The sequence below is a fragment of the Numenius arquata genome, chromosome 5 (genome assembly GCF_964106895.1).
Source record: "Numenius arquata chromosome 5, bNumArq3.hap1.1, whole genome shotgun sequence".
NCBI classification, from domain to species: Eukaryota; Metazoa; Chordata; class Aves; order Charadriiformes; family Scolopacidae; genus Numenius; species Numenius arquata.
Window position 1 is genome coordinate 12,967,624 of NC_133580.1, and position 15,602 is coordinate 12,983,225.

The following is a 15,602-nucleotide window of genomic DNA, read 5'->3' on the forward strand; positions in this document are numbered from 1 at the left end:
CGCGGCGGGCCAATGGAAGGCGGCGGCGGCCCCGGGCTGGCCGCGATCGGGCAGGGTGTTTCCTGTGCTGGAGAGGAATGAGTGGGGAAAGAGGTGGGGTCAGCGCTGACTGGCGGGGAGGGGTGAGCGGCCGGGGCGTCAGCCAATCCGCGCCTCACACACACTGGGGGGGTGGGGAGGCGGGGGCGGGGGGCGGTGCGTGCTCGGCGGCGCGAGTAAAACGGAAGGCGGGGCTTTGGGGAGACGGGCGGGTCCGCTGGCCAATCGGCGGCAAACGCCCGTCCGATGAGAGCTGCCGGTTGACGTTGCGTTCGCCCAGCTCCGTTTGGGAAGAGCCGATTGGCCGGCGGGGAGGCTGGGCGGGGCGCGCGGGGCGGTGGCGGCGGAGGCAGGGCGGGAGGGGTGAGCGGGCGCGCGCGGTGGCGCAGGGAGTAAACAACTCGTCGGCGGGCGGGCGGCCGTTGGAGCCGGGTGCCACGTGACAGTAGTGGCGGTTCGGGGCCGGCCAGCCGCGATTTGCGCACGTGAGCGACCCGCGTCACCTCTGTGGGGCGAGTGACGTCATCACCGAGTGTTAGGTGGAAATATGAGGAGTGAGGGGCCGTCGAGTTCCCCCTCTCCCCGTCCAGACGGGCCGCGGGCGGAGCGGCGGCCCTGCCGCCATGTCTGCAGGGTGCGGAACCACGCCGGGCCCTTGGCCGGCCTCCGCCGCGCTCTCTTCTGCGCTGAATTAATGAGTTCCTTGGCCAGCCCGCCCAGTGTCCCAGTGGCGGCGGTCAGTTGGCAGGGGAGTGCGGCCGCTCTGTGACCCGATCCGCAGGCCAAGGCCGGGGGCAGGTCCCGCTGTGCTGCCCGCTGAGGCAGGCCCCGGGGCCATCGCGTGCTTAACGCAAGTGCTCCTGCCGAAGGTACATTTAAAGTTAGGAGTTTGTGTATATCAGTAATATAAGTGTAAAAATAACCTTTTTTTCCATAACAGAACTGCAACTTTGCCCATGTGTCTCTTCACTACCTCTCCCTTCTCCCTCACCCAAACAGAATGGACTTGATTTGCGTTCAAGGTCGTTCTTTGTCTGCCTCGCCGATGATTCATTATTTAGGATGACAGCTCTCACCAATCCTTGACACTGACTTCCACCACCCACTTGTTAAATTTATGGATAAATAGCTCGGTGTTTTCTTTCATTCTGCCTCTTGGATGTGGGAAAAGATTTTTTTTGGAGTCTCCAGTAACTCAGTTTGCAAGCTGGCATGCCGAATCTTTTACTTGCCGTATTGATTGTTAATGCCTCATTATTTCTTCATACTTCCCCATTATCTATCTGTTCACTGCCTGCTCCTCGTGTGTTTAAACTGCAATCTTTTTTTGTTTTGTGTTTTTACAGCATCTAACACAGTATGTTCTTGTCCGTGGTTATAGTTTTTAAGTGTTACGGCAATACAGTGAATAAGTTGTAACTACAGAAATGTAATTATTCCCGAAACAAGTATTATAAACACTAGGAAAATGAGATTAAGCTTAGTTTTTAAAGAAATGCAAACATATTAGTATGAAAATACATGACTAAACAACCCAATTTGATCGAACATCGATTCTGCCATGCAAGGCTACTTTGCAATAGCTATACAATTATATTGCATTATATTGTTGATAGCCCCTGAAAGAATTAAACTGGTTTTTGAAGGTGTATTCCTTTTATTTTTCATTCTTTTCTACCTGGCCCATCAGTTGGGTGGAGCTGAGATTGCTTGGGCATTTCCATATATAGTTTGGATTTCTCTCTGTACTTTTAAGTGAAAATTTAAAGGGGTTTTAAAATTTTAAATATATTAAAAGCCTAAAAACTATCGAGCAAGGTGAACTGTGTTCATTGCATGCTTATTCCAGCTGGTTGCTGAAGGATACGTGTGGGAGGAAGAAAGGAAACAATTTGAAAGAAAAGGCCTGGGTTTTCTGTTTTGTTTATGTTTTTTTTTAGTCATCAACCTCTGGGCTTGCTTGACAGTAACTATGAATACTCTGTACGTAAGAAGAAATGTATCAGTGTTTCCTGGTCTCTTGTAAAGTCTTTTGCTATTACATTGCACTTGGAATGTGTTTGCTTGGGAGTTAAGAAAGCAACGTGTGCATACTTTAGTTATGTGGAATTTTGGGGCAATGGATGTGGCTGATCAGACCCATGGGTAGCTGTGAAAAACAGCTAATAGAAACAGAGGTTTCTGATGGGCCCCCTCTGGCTTAAAAAGAGTCCTTAGTCTTCCTGAAAACTTGAATTGTTCATAATTTTCTATGTGACTATTAGGAAATACTTTCCTAAGCTGCAAACTAATCTATAATTTGCATATGCTTTCTCAACTTTCATTAATAGGAAGAATACCTTATTTGTTTTATCTCCCTTACCAATTTTCTGTAGTAGTGATTTTTTATTCTTGTAGCTCATATAAAATATGTAAGAATACTGGTTAGTATATGATATCCTTCCGTTACTGAAATAATTCTCTAGATATGGGATAGGATCAGCCTTGACAGGCTGAGGGAGCTGGGGTTGTTTAGCTTGGAGAAAAGGAGGCTCGGGGGAGACCTCATAGCGGCCTTCCAGTACCTGAGGGGGGCCTACAGGAAGGCTGGGGAGGGTCTGTTTACAAAGGCCTGCAGTGACAGGACGAGGGGCAATGGTTTTAAGCTGGAGAAGGGGAGATTTAGATTGGATATTAGGAAAAAATTCTTTACCGTGAGGGTGGTGGAACACTGGAACAGGTTGCCCAGGGAGGTGGTTGAGGCCCCTTCCCTTGAGATATTCAAGGTGAAGTTCGACGAGGCCCTGGGCAACCTGGTCTAGTAGGAGGTGTCCCTGCTGACTGCGGGGAGGTCGGACTAGATGACCTTTGGAGGTCCCTTCCGGCCTGGACCAATCTATGAATCTATGAATCTATGAATCTAATTTCACTATCTTTTATGTCACAAGTTATTATAACTTCCACAAACTTTTGTAGGTTCCTGTCCCCCTGTTTCTCTGGCCACTGGTCTAGCACATAGCCACAGTTTACTGTGTAAACTCTGCCCCGCTGTTATATAGAGTCATGTTTATATTCTTCAGTTTTACTCATAGAAACCAACATAGCTTGAATATTAAATGCTTCCTTAACTGTGGTTGCATTGTTTTCCAGCACCTGTAAAGGGAAATCAAGATCCCCTCTTCGAGTCTCTTGATCTTCACCAGACTTGAAGAACCTGTAGTTCTTAAAGCTGGAGGTATGTTTGCTTTGTGTTTCATTTATTTGCTCTTTCTACCCTACCAAGTGCTCATGTGAGGCAGGCACTGTAAAAGAACAGAAATTTGAAACCATTTCTTTCATTATAGTTTTCACAAGTGGCTATAATGTCTATAATATGAAGTAATTAAGCGATTGATAGACTTACTGTTGAGCCAAACAGGGCCATATATGTCATCGGCTGCAGAAGTATTGAGGGACAAGTAATGGGTTCCTGTAGGTGTCCATGAAATTCCACAAAGAGCAATATTATTAATTCAGTTAAGAGGTAAATGGTTTTGGACACAATGACACATGATTTATTGCCCATTTATTCTAGTTTCACCAGCCTATATTATGCCCATCCTCAGTTGCATCTACAGCAGTAATTACCCAATAAAAAACAAAGAAGAAATCAGTTTTGTTGGGTAGTAAAATACAATCCTGGCTCAGTCCTGCACATGACGTGTCCATAAAAAGAGGAACTCCAGATTACCTCTCTGTAGAAATTTAGAAAAAAAATATCCCAGAAGTATTTAGCAACCAAAGGTTGTTGAATGAAAGGTAAGCTTCATAGTTTTTAATTTTGTGTTACACTGTTTCACTAATAATAAATTTGTTTCTAACATTTTATTAACTATTTTAACTTAGTTCGCCAAATAAATGAATGTAATTCTTCATAATGTATATTTGTGGCTCAGACTCTTCCCCTAAAAGTTTCATTTTATCTTTACATCTCCTAAGTAGCCTGCTCTCATTAACTTCTTAGCGGTTCTGTTCTCAGGATGGACATACTGTGACTTTTACAAGAGGCAAAGTTAGCTCACAAAATCAAATAGAGTAGCAGTCTTAAATTAATCAGTTATAGCTAGGTTATTCTGCAAATGGGGGAAACTTCCCCATTTGTTGTATGTCAGTGGAATGAGAAAATGAAATGATTGTGACATTTCTTAAGATCTAGACCACAAAAGTACCTCCCGTTTAAGGCACAGATGAGGAATTCTAAGCCATCACTTCAGTTTGTGACAGGTTTGCCCTACATCCTTGGGCAAATCTCTCAATCTATTTTGTTCTTCAATTCCTTAGTTGTTAAATGGAAATAATAATTCCTCCCCTTCTCAAAAGAGTGGTTTTGGAGATAAAACCTGTTAATGACTGAGAACCTCAGGTATTATGGTATCAAGGGTTATACAAAAATCATTGTAAAAGCCAACCTGAGGGCTTCCTTTTTCCCTACAAATGTGTAGAATCCACTGTGTGTCAAGAGTCCCCTAAATGCGCATTTTCCAGGCACGAGCTACATGAACTCTTACTTCTGTCATCCAGGCCTTCCTTGCTGGGTTGAAATAAGATACTGGAACCTTCACGGCATTTATTGTGATGCCTATTTATGAAAATGGTTAGATTTGAATATAAGATTTTTAGGCACAAAGATTAAAGGCAGACATCTTAAAGAGTTGCCCAATTTAATTTAGAGGGAGCTGCGGGTGCTGAGCACCTCTCTGATAATGACGCTCTGGTTGTTTACTTGTTCCATTATACTCCTTTCACCATCTAATCCTATCACATAATTGTCTACAGAAAATACTCAGACGCTTGGTTTCTTTACTGTTTTGTATAATTGGGGATAGTGTCACCATGCAGTGAAAAGAACCACAGAATGCTGTTTTTCAAAGGCATGTGCTCAAATTTGCAAAACGTTTCTCACTGGATCAGGAATGAATAGTAAGATTATTCTGCCTATTTCTTTACCTATTTATGGATAGTTGCTCTTTGGCTTATGTAGCGATGATAGCTTTGCGATTATGCGAAATATTACGTATTTGCGTATTTCACTTTCATGAAAGAAACATAAATGTGCCCTTTTGCGATACACAGTTTTTGGCCGTATGTGTAACCAGACTTTTATTCACTAATTTCACCAATTGTCTTTGGAGAATAGCAGGATGGAACAGAAATTAAAGATACCCATTTATATAACTGAAAATAAAAATTGGTATAATTAGCATCAGCTTTCAAGTATTAATCATAATGAGCAGACAGGACTGTTTTCATAAAGGAAAAGCATCTTTTCCCCAAACTGAATGCAATTGAACCTTTCCTATTACCTTCTTTGCTAGTACATCGTATCTACTGAAAAGGTGTTACATATTGATTAGCCAGCATGTCTTTAATTCTTTGATTTTTAAAAATTATTCTATTTAAAAAATGGAAGTTATAGTAAATGCCCTCTAGACAGTTTATAAATGAGAAATTTCAGCTTTATGCTGGATGACATAGCTTCTGCAATTATTATCTCCATCCTCACTTGTAAAAATGCCTTAGGTTAAAAAAATATATTTATTTGCCTTTCAGTTTCATTTCTTGACTTGGGAAGTTGCAAGTAATCTGTGTCTTCCTTTCCTGATGGAGATTTCTTTAGCAGTAAAGGTACCAAATAGAAGTTTGCAAACCACATTGTTTGTTTGGTGTACTTGCTTTTTCTGATGACAGTTTCAGTCTTAGAGTGTCAATACTTGAATACCAGTGGAGGTCAGATTGTTTTTAACCTGAATTTCTCCAGCAATAACTGTGTCAGGGAGTGAGTGTACCTGTGCTTGTCTTAACCACAGCCACACTTAACAAATTGACTATTGCTTTGGCAGTTTTATGTGGTGTCATTTTTATTTAGCTTCTATATTTTCTATTATTGTCTAATTGACAGAAATTGTCCTTTCTTTTTGGTATAAGCAAGAAAGAACTCTACCTCATCTGTATAGCAAGATATATTGAATATATATATATATATATAATTTTTAATCTAGCCATAGCCAACAAAGTAATTTTCTTAAATAATTCCTGTGGACTCTCCTAACTATGTCTGAATTATCATTATTTGTTATGTAAGGGCATATATTTTAAATGTTTATGAACAACTGAATTAGAAAAAATATACTGGAACACACAGTTGTTAATTGACTAGCTCTTTATTTAGATTTCTTGTACTTTCTGATACAAGACCATTGAGTAAAGTGGGGTTTTATTAGAATTGTGATGGTGTATAACGGAGCAACAGATGATCACCTGAACTTAAGAAAAGTATTTATCAGAAGAGAAAAGATCATCCAACTTAAGGGAAAATATTTTAAAGAAGGAATCCTGGCATACAGAATCGTTTTTCACATGGAAACTGGTATTCCCACCTGTTTTCTTTTTCAGCTGAATCTGAACTTTCTGTTGGAAAAGTTGGGCTGGTATTTTTGCTGTACAGTATCTTTGACCGACAGCTCAGAAATGCCTCTGCTTGTATCATAGCAGCATAATCCATTTAGGAAGATATCAGACCTTCTGTCAGTAAGAAATAATATTGTAGCTTCGCTATTACCTTTTTTTTTTTTTTTTTAACAAGTGTGGCCAATTCCCATTGCGGAGCAAGTGCCAGCTTAGGGTAATGTTTCAGTCGCCTTCCAACAATAAATATCTGTGGTCGTGTGCATGGAAAAGGCAGGGCGAAAAGTGCCTTTGCTCCTCGCTCTATGGAGCCATTTTTATACATTTGCAGGAAAGGATGTTAGTGGCTTTGCACATGTTTCTGTTACACACTATTATCTAAATACAGGTAGCCCATAGTAGCAAGATAGTAAAGGGGTGTTTTATGTCTCTGCACTCTATTGAACTGGCAATGATACAGGTTATAGCAAATGACACTGCTCCAGAAAACTTAACCATTCTAAAGCACAAATGCCTACAAAGTAAACTGTGTAGAGCTCTGCAAGAAAGGTTTGGGTGAAGCAAAGAACAGAGCTCCTCTCCACCTGGGTTCCACAGGGGGTGTCTGCATCAGCATTTTAGGTTTAAGAGTTCATTTTTGAAGTACCTAAAGTACCTTCCAGTACCTAAAGGGCCTACAGGAAAGATGGGGAGGGACTCTTTATCAGGGAGTGGAGCGATAGGACAAGGGGTAACGGTTTTAAACTGAAAGACAGGAGATTTAGATTAGATATTGGGAAGAAATTCTTGACTCTGAGGGTGGTGAGACACCGGCACAGGTTGCCCAGAGAAACTGTGGATGCCCCATCCTTGGAGGTGTTCCAGGCCAGGCTGGATGGGGCTTTGAGCAACCTGGTCTGGTGGGAGGTGTCCCTGCCCATGGCAGGAGGGTTGGAACCAGATGATCTTTAAGGTCTCTTCCAACCTGAACCATTCTATGATTCTATGATCCCCTTGATCTTCGTTTTTTCTGGTAGCTGTTCCTGTTTCCGTCTCAGGGACGGCAGGGCATGGTTCCACCAGTCTCTCTCTTTCTCATATTCCCTGATGCTCCATAACCTGTCTGCTTCCTCTCGTGGCTCTGCCACCAGGCTGAGCGGATCGTTCCCGTGGCCACACCTCACAGGGCTGTTCCCGCTCCTTCGTCTCTCACCGGCAACAGCCGCTGGCACAGACACCTGGACGGCTGCATGTTGCTGTGGGAGCTCGCTCTGGGTTGCCACGTCCGTTCCGCCGAGTGCAGAGGACGCGCGGATACCACAGCTGAGCTCCTCCTGGGTGGGAGATGGCCACCGACCGGACTCACCTCCTGAGCTGTCGCGGGGACAAGGCCCTTCCCGCTCGCGCTGCCGCCGGGCTCCGGGCGCAGCACTTCCCGCGCTGCTCGGCGTGAGCGGGCGGCGGTTGCTGTGGCAACGTCCAGGTCTCGCCAGCGAATCTCGCGAGAGCTGCGGGCGGGGCTCCCGCCGCCCTGGCCCTGCGGCCTCGGGAGCCGCGTCAGACCCGCCGTGGCCCCGCCCGCGGGCGCGTGGCATGGGGTGTCTGTAGACTTTAGGTAATTAACGTCTCAACTTTCCATACGTGCGATGGATATATTTTCTATATAGATATGTAATTATCTTAAATGTGTAACAGGACGATACAGACATTTTATAAAACACAGATACTAAGTATGCTGTTTTAGTGTTTAACGTCACTAGCAGTGGGTGGTTGCTTTTTTTTTGTTAATATAAAATATATTAGTCTTGTTTAATGATAGCAAAGGGAAGTAATGCTCAGTAGAACATAATGTGTGTGGTGCCCCTCACGAAGCCCCTGCTTCCGAACCCCTCAACGTGTTTCAAACATTTTGAAATGGTGCGGGTGAGGTGGGATCTTTGCTTGTAGTTCCCAGTAGGGGATAAAAGGCAGCCTTCCCAGTTCCGAAGGGGCTCGGGAAGAAGTGGTGACTCAGAGACAGTCCTCTGAATCATATTTCCCCTGAGCTGCAGCATTACACAAGCGGGGAGCGAGCTGCCAGTCCTCTGCCAGGCCAGGCACGTTCCCTCTCCAGTCAGCTCTCTTCGCTGACACACAACAGAGCAAAATGACCATCATGTTTCCTTCCGACCCAATTTCTCCCAACTTCCTCACTTGCTCACGGAAGGAAATAATGTCTCGTCAAGGTTTGCTCATTGATACAGTGCCCTTAGTATAGCTTTCTGGAAGAATGGCGTGATGACACAGTAGAATGCAAAAATGCCTTACAGCTTCCACGCAGAACTTTGTGACCGTCAGAAGCCTGTTGTAGTAAGTATGTTTTACTGCTCATGTGTAAGTAGGTGGAACACTGTGCTCACTTGTCAGGTCTGACACTAACGCTTGTTCCTTGGGCATCACTTTTCATCCCGTAGGAAGCGAACTTGTCACAGTGAGAGAATATATCAGCAACAGCTACATGGCTTGCAAAGCACCGTTTGAGTTTGATTCCAGGCAGATTTGGCAAGACTAATAATCACCTGGTAAAATATCATTAAACAAATCAGAGTTCTTGGTAAATATTTTCAAAATATAAGTTCATATTCACACGCAAACCAACAAAAATAAGTATTTCCTGTGTGTTGAATTTAAGAATAGCATAAGCAAATAATCAGCTACAAACAGTATGTGTGTAGGGTATGTATGTATGATTAGCTAATTAAGCTCTGCAATGACTTTTAACAGATTCAGTCAGCAGATTTTACAGATGAACAGTGATTTACCTATAAATAGTTGAGATTAAAGTGTTCATTTGTTAATGTTAGATCAGCTAGCAATGCAAAGGTCCTAACCATTGTTCTTAATGGTTAAAGAGGTTAATGATTCTGGTAACCTACTAGGAATCAAGCATTTAGAATTCCGAATTTGGTAGCAACAGTAATTCTATGTGAAGCCTGACAGTGAACAGTATTTATTTTCTTTCCTGATTTATGAAGGACGTAAATATAAGTAGATTGGATAGCATATGTTGAAATCAGTCATTTCAATGTTAGACATATATACTTCTATAGTGAAATTTTAAGAAAATTTTACCTAAACCATGTAGTTAAGGAACAAATTATCCACCTATCAATACCGGAGGAAAGGCACAAGGAAATATCAATGTGCTGAGTTCAGCTGCTGGGTAAGCAGCTGCTCACCAACACAAATACAGATTGTGCAATCTAATTTTAAGGCTGTAACTTGGAATTCCATTCCGTATGATCCTTACGCCTATGTTTGTTCTTCAGAAAGAGCTTTCAAAGATTCACAAGTAGTTTTCACAACAACTAAAAATGTTTACAAAATAAAATAATTTATAATAAAGACAGGGAAAAAATTATGTTGCAATAAATTGAAACAACAGGAGATTGTCACTGAGTATTAGCTCTGTCTCCTGATATGCAATTGTCAGGGCTGTTCTGTTGTTCTTGTTAATCTTTTATGCTTGCCAAGCTTCACTTTCCATCACTTCATAAAAAAATAAGAATAGACTGAGTAATAAATGATCATAATTATAAAAATTGTGGTGTGCCTGTATTTTTAGGAACCTAATAGTAATTCTGAAAGGTATACCCTTATGGTGTAGGGTATGTATGTATGTATACCCTGATCTAGGCTGTCTCTGTGACTGGTATACCATGTGGCCAGTGAGCATGGCTTAGTCTGCTCCCATGGTATTATTCACAGTTTTACGGAGTTCTGAGAATAGACTTTGTCTATAGTGCCTTTTTAGGTAATTGTGACATCATTTCACTGAATTTCACTGAATTTTTTTAGAGTTGGAAGGGACTGTATAGATCATCTAGTCCAACTCCCCTGCTGAAGCAGGATTGCTTAGAGAATGCTACTCAGGGCTGCATCCAGGCAGGTCTTGAAAATCTCCAAAGAAGGGGACTCCACAACCTCCCTGGGCAGCCTGTTCCAGGGCTCTGTCACCCTCACCATGAGGAAATTCTTTCTCATATTCGAGTGGAACCTCCTATGTTCCAACTTGTGCCTGTTGCCCCTCGTCCTGTCACTGGGAACCACTGAAAAGAGTCTGGCTAAGAGTCATGTTTATGATTTGTTTTATATGGTACTTATTTTTAATATGTCAGTATAGATTAACTCATCACTTTTGTTACTGATGCATCTTGGAGAATAGGGTAATTTTCCTGTGTACCCGTGGCTTGATGTGAGTGAGAGTAGGGGAGAGGAAAGAGTGTGTGTAAATATGTTGTATCAGTGCAAAATCAATCACTTAAATGCCTTTCAGAGCTGCCCTTACTACTGTGCTTTTAGTTATAGAATATTCTGTTACTTAGTACTATTGGCAGTTCAGTGTTATTTCTGTAAATTTATACAAAACGCAGCACAGAATCACAGAATCACGTGGGATTAGAAGGGACCTCTGGAGATCATCCGGTCCAACTCCCCTGCCAAAGCAGGTCCACCTAGAGCAGGTTGCACAGGAACTTGTCCAGGCGGGTTTTGAATGTCTCCAGAGAAGGAGACTCCACCACCCCCTGGGCAGCCTGTTCCAGGGCTCTGCCACCCTCAAAGTAAAGAAGTTCCTCCTCACGTTTAGGTGGAACTTCTTATATTATAAGTTTGTGCCCATTTCCTCTCAGCCCCATCCTCTTGACACCCACCCTTTAAGTATTTATAAGCATTGATCAGATCCCCCCTCCGTCTTCTCTTCTCTAGACTAAAAAGACCCAAGTCCCTCAGCCTCTCCTCGTAAGAGAGATGCTCCAGGCCCCTAATCATCTTTGTAGCCCTCTGCTGTACCCTCTCCAGCAGTTGCCTGTTCTTCTTGAACTGGGGAGCCCAGAACTGGACACAGTACTCCAGATGTGGCCTCACCAGGGCAGAGTAGAGGGGAAGGATAATCTCTCTCACCTGCTGGTCACACTCACAAGCATAATGACTTCTACCACAATATGAAGAATAAATAATAATACAGGGGCAGTGGGTCTCTAAATTACATTTCATACTAAAGTAGAACAGGATTACCTCTCTTTTTTCATAAAGGCATTTGATATATTTTGAAATAAAGTACTTGTTCATTTTTTTTAATAAAAGCTTCTCCAAAATTTCTGTCCTAAAATTCTTGAAGATAAAAGATACAGTGTATGTATTTGTATCGCTCCATTTCATAGCAATGTATTTCTCACCTCCAGAGAGTTTATAAAGGAATAGTCTTCAGAAGATTTCAAATTCTTGCCTAACATTCTGCTGTTGCTGCTTAAATCAGACTCTGAAGTGTCCATGTTCCAAATCTGAAGTATTTTTTAACCTTGCAAAGTGAACCTGGCATTGGATGCTAATCCCTTCAACATAAAAGCAGTGTATGATGTAATGAAACTGTATTTCACACAGTCTTACAAAGAAATTATGTCCCAAATAAGTTTATAGAATTCATTACTATTTTTGCTTGTCATATAGATAGGTAGTTACAGAACAAAATCAAGGATATGCATGTAAATGATGTAAAGAAGTTTAAAGAATGAACAAGTGAAACAGATAATACCCCTATGTTTATTCTTATTTACATATTTAAATGCCTATTGTTAGTTTGACAATAAGTAGTTAATAGTTATTAAATAAGTCAGAATATAAACAGGTGGCATGGAAGTAGGCAAAAGAAGTCGTATTTGATGTGATTACTTCATACAGTGATTATGCTTTTGAGGGGTATTGGCCATAATACTTTCTCTAGCAAATAAATAAAATAAAAATAAATAGCCACACTATTTCTCTGGAAAATAATTTAGTGACATTAATATTTTAGTTTGAATCAAGACATGAATATTTGCTTGTTCTTTAATATGCTATGATTAGAAGGCATGCTAAAGCCTTCTGAATGCCTAGTAAAACAGCAGGATGTGTCATATGTCTGAAGAAAAGAAAAACAAGTAAGGAGGGCCATTATGAAAAGGTTAGTAACATCCAGTTAGGAGAAGGGAACAAATACAGGCCTCATACAGGTGGAAATAACTCAAAGTGACCTTAGGGCAACACTGATTTCTTATAACTGACAAGTGGATCAGGTCATCTTCCTTCTCCTTCCTTCTCTCACTACTTCAGCCTTCAGGTTATTTTCACATGCTCCTCTGTAGACCCACATAAAAGTATTGGTACAGCTGTGTGAGTCAAAGAAATCAGACAGTTTCTTCTAAGATGTTTCTTGTCGTTTTTCTCTCCAAAAAGCATCAGGATGATATTGTTGGCTAGAGAGACAATTTGGGTTAGTGTATTTTTCTATTGAGTTTATAGAGTTTACATCTACAGATGTAAAAGTATTTATACAATAGTAGTACACTTCATTTTCACACACACTGTTACAAATACACTGAGTTTTGACATACAGTGTAAATGGTGTGAATTGTATTTAGATGAAATGCAGTGTACAGACTAAAGAGCATAGCGTGTCAACTCCAGTCATCATGAAATTAGGAATATGGATTCATACACACATATACACTTATATATATATATGCACACACACACCACACATATATCTACATCCAGTAAAAGAAAAGATATAGCCCAGGCAGTCAATAAAAACCAGGTCTATACAAGTGAATCATTTTAGAATCATGGTAAACTTAGAATGTACAGTCAAGTAAAGCAGCTGGCTGAATTGTGTAAACCTAGTTCTCAGTTTTGCTGAAATTAAAAATCAGAAGAAATATTTCCAATGACTGCAATGACAAAAAATAAACCTTTTGGTGTCTAAATTTTTTATCCCTGAAATGGTTAATGAATTAAGAGCACAGCTCAACCGATCATTTAGTATGCTCAAGAATTTACTAAAGTCAGGCTGCTGACCCTAAAGTTTTTCCTTGGCTAAGGGAAAAAATGTAAATCAACATTCACACTGTTACAATTTCTTTCATTCTAAAACCCAGTTCTTCTTTGGGGATATAAGAGAAGGTAGGCCTAGTCAATTATTTGCTCAGATATACGGAAACTGCTTTTCTTTCAGAAATTTGCACTAAAGTTACCTGCACCATTTGAAGATGTACTCAGGTACTCTATGTGTAACAATTTGAAGCTGACTCAGAGCAGCTCAGTGCAAAAAAACAAAGTGACTAATCTCTTTGTAGAACTGAGGCTTTGCAACTTTGCTCTGAGTCATCATGACAACTCAAAGTGCCTAGACTTAGTACAGAAATAAACAGATTTAAACAGAGCACTGGGTCTCAAAACAAACATTACTTCTGGTCCTTCTGTCAGAATGACCTCGGTAACTCTATTTAACATCAAAGCGGCGCTGATACGCAGGGTGGTTTAAAATCTCTGGAAGACTATCAAAGTGGAATCTGAGAAGTTAAGGGAAAATGAGAAAAGAAAGAAGGCAGGCAAAAATATTTTCTTACCCATTAAGAATGCCACACATAAAGAGAGTGGGAGCAATCATTTGTCTAGTAGCAAGACTGGAACTGAAAGAATAAAGTTGGAATTGGTGGCATTAGGGTTAGTAGGGGAGAGGTAAGGGAGACCTTTAATAGTTAGCCTATTCTTGACATATTCTACCCACCCTTAAGTAGTCCTTCACATTCTAAGATCAAATAAATAACTAAACAGTCACATTAATCCTACTTTATTCAGCAAATCTCTCTCTCTGTTAAAAATTTATGGTCCTCTATGGTGCTATCTAAAGGGTAAATATTAGTACAAGTTGAGCTGAAATCTCTTCTGAAATGGATGAGTCGTTGCTTCTGCTGCCTCCAAGTTATAGGAGCAGATCTTTCTTTCAGTGGTGCTAATGCAAATTTGGAGAAACAGACCTGAATTTAATGATCTGCAAATTAAATATGGAAATAGTGAGTTACTCCTGATTTGCTCTTGTGTAAGTAAGAGTAGTATTTGGCCCTATATATTTATTTCAAGATTATAAAATACATTATAACCATTTTGAAATCTATACTAGAATGGGTCTGGGCATGTCTGTGCAGACAGACCCAGGTTTGTATGCCTGTAGTCCAAGATAGCCAGCCACGATCCAGTTCTGACTCAGAAGCATTAATTCTGTGCTGTCACAGAGCTAAGAAACCCTCTGTGGCATCGAAAAGCCATAGAGGTTCATTAGGGTGAGAGTGTGCCCAGACTAAGCCACCATTCAACAAGGTTGGTTTGCCTGCGCACCTTTTTTGTCCCAAGTTCGTTTACCTCAGCGTAACATATAAGCAGCGTCTGCCAGTTTGGCTGTTTAGTAATGCCCAATATCCACATGCAAGGCATCTTCACTGGGGAACAAGTATTCCAGAACAGAAAAGAAACTTATAAATACAGAACTTATAAACATAAATTATGGGTATCTAGATTAATAGATTTAGTCATTAGATAATCAGTGGTGGCACTGAGTATATTATATGGCTTGAGGTAATAATTTGGTTTATTACAAATAAAATACTACATCTCTGTAATTAAAATGTGCCTATTTGGGTATTGAAAAAGGTTTTTGTGGAAATGGTATCTCGTTTAGTGTCTCATTTTATATAGGTTGCAATTGCTGCAATAGTGAAAAAAGTAAATAAATCTAACAAAACTTCAGAAATGAGCAGTGCCGAATGTCCTGTTCTTTGAGTCACAAAATTAGCAAGAGGTAACTTGTTAATCACTTTAACATTAAGAAAGCTAATAAGCATGTTAGTTTAAATGCTTTTGTGCTTGAGGTGGGATCATGTAATATGTCAGAAAGTAAGCAGAGTTGGGCCTCGCCTGTACTTGAATGGGAGATGCGTAAGAAAAATTCATCATATTAGGAGAAAGAATGTCAGTGGTTTAATAGTTTTCATCATTACGGCTGAGTCAGTGCTGAAGCCGTGCCTGCTACGGTGTTAAGGAAACATTCTGCTGTTAGAGTTGGATCCCTGACGCGTTCGGTGGTTAGGTTTAAATTTGCATCCACGGTCTGTGGCATTACATTTAGGCAAACTTTTTGTCTTGAATATACATCAGTATCCTCATGAAAACAATAGAAAACGTGTAAAGTTTGTCAATGGGGTATAGAATTAAAGTTATATAAATATACTTCAGTTATTAATTGCTCAATACCTCTTCTTTTGTCTTCAGCATAAATCAGTAGGAGGATATGGTCATAATTTCAGTTT